General features: G+C 36.6%; 1 pseudogene; it reads right to left on the bottom strand.

The window, feature by feature from the left end:
- Positions 1–580, bottom strand: part of LOC107019629 — a 3054-nt pseudogene extending 2474 nt beyond the window's left edge.
- Between the last annotated feature and the right edge of the window lie 716 nt (positions 581–1296).

Here is a 1296-nt window from a genome sequence, read left to right as displayed (position 1 = left end):
GGGAATAATAGATGTTGAATTTTAGAAGTTATTGAATTGGTTTTTATTAATGAGTTTAAGTCTTCCGCATTATTTTCTGTTGATATTAAATTGAAATGTTAAGGTTTAGATTGGTTGGTTCGCTCACATAGGAGGGTAAGTGTGGGTGCCAGTCGCGGCCCGGTTTTGGGTCGTGACAACATGTGGTCTTCCTCTTGACCTCTTTGTAGAATGCTCAGCTTCTGTTTGTGCTTTCTATATACATATAGTTAAAATAAATGTATGAGAGTAATATCACATACCAAATTAAACTTAAAGATTTTACCTTTGTTCGGCCTAAACCTGAAGTTTTGCCCTTTCCCTTGTCTGTATTTGATGGTTCTTCCCTTCATGATGACTCAACCCTCTGTGGACATCCTCTCTTGTTGTGGACTCTAAAATTACAGTTACTACATGTCATGGCAAGTCTAGTTCTAGGTAGCTTTCCAGATTTTTTACTTTCACCAGCTTCCTTCTTTCTAAGTTTACCTGGCCTGCCAGGCATGCTTTTTATTTCAGGTAGTGCAACTGTGCGGTTAGTAGATTAAGGCCACATCTCCATGTTTGTGACAGGTTGAAGGACATTGGAATAAGTCTTCAAGTAAGTTGCCTTACTATAACAGTTGTCAATGTACTGAAGGGGTTCACCTTTCTTAATGTAAATGCCAGCCGCAACATGTGCACATGGTATGCCTTTTAACTGCCATACCCTACAACTACAAATCCACCTACCAAAATCCACACTGTGTTGAAATGGTCCTTCTCTCACTTCAAACCCATCAACTCCATTAATTCAATATTACAATTCATTGGAGAAAAATCACACATCCAAGTATTTGTGAACTCTCTTAACTTGGCTATTCTGGTAATCATTTTTACTCTTATCTCTTCAAGCATAGTGATAATTGTCTTGTGTCTAGGTGCCAAGATCAATGAATTAAAGCACTCAGACAAATTGTAATCTACAAAATCACATTTTACATGAGTATTAAAATAAACCTTACACGAGAACTCTATCTTGTAGTACATAAGATCATCCATCATTTTTTCTGGACCAAGCAACTTCATCTTTGCAACATTTTTCCTCAATTGTGATTCAAAGGTACTCTTTGCAATAGACCAAAACTGTTGTCTTCTTTGGAGACCTCTCAAGTCCTTAGCCTAGTTAGCTAAGATGTGCCTAGCACACATTCTATGTTCAGCAACGGGTAAAATATTTTGAATTACTCCTATTAATTCCTGTAATAGATCTAAATATGTTATAATAACAAATATATG

Source organism: Solanum pennellii, chromosome 1, assembly GCF_001406875.1.
Source record: "Solanum pennellii chromosome 1, SPENNV200".
Taxonomy (NCBI): domain Eukaryota; kingdom Viridiplantae; phylum Streptophyta; class Magnoliopsida; order Solanales; family Solanaceae; genus Solanum; species Solanum pennellii.
The sequence above is the reverse complement of the archived record's forward strand: the minus strand, read 5'-3'. Positions and strand labels throughout refer to the sequence as shown.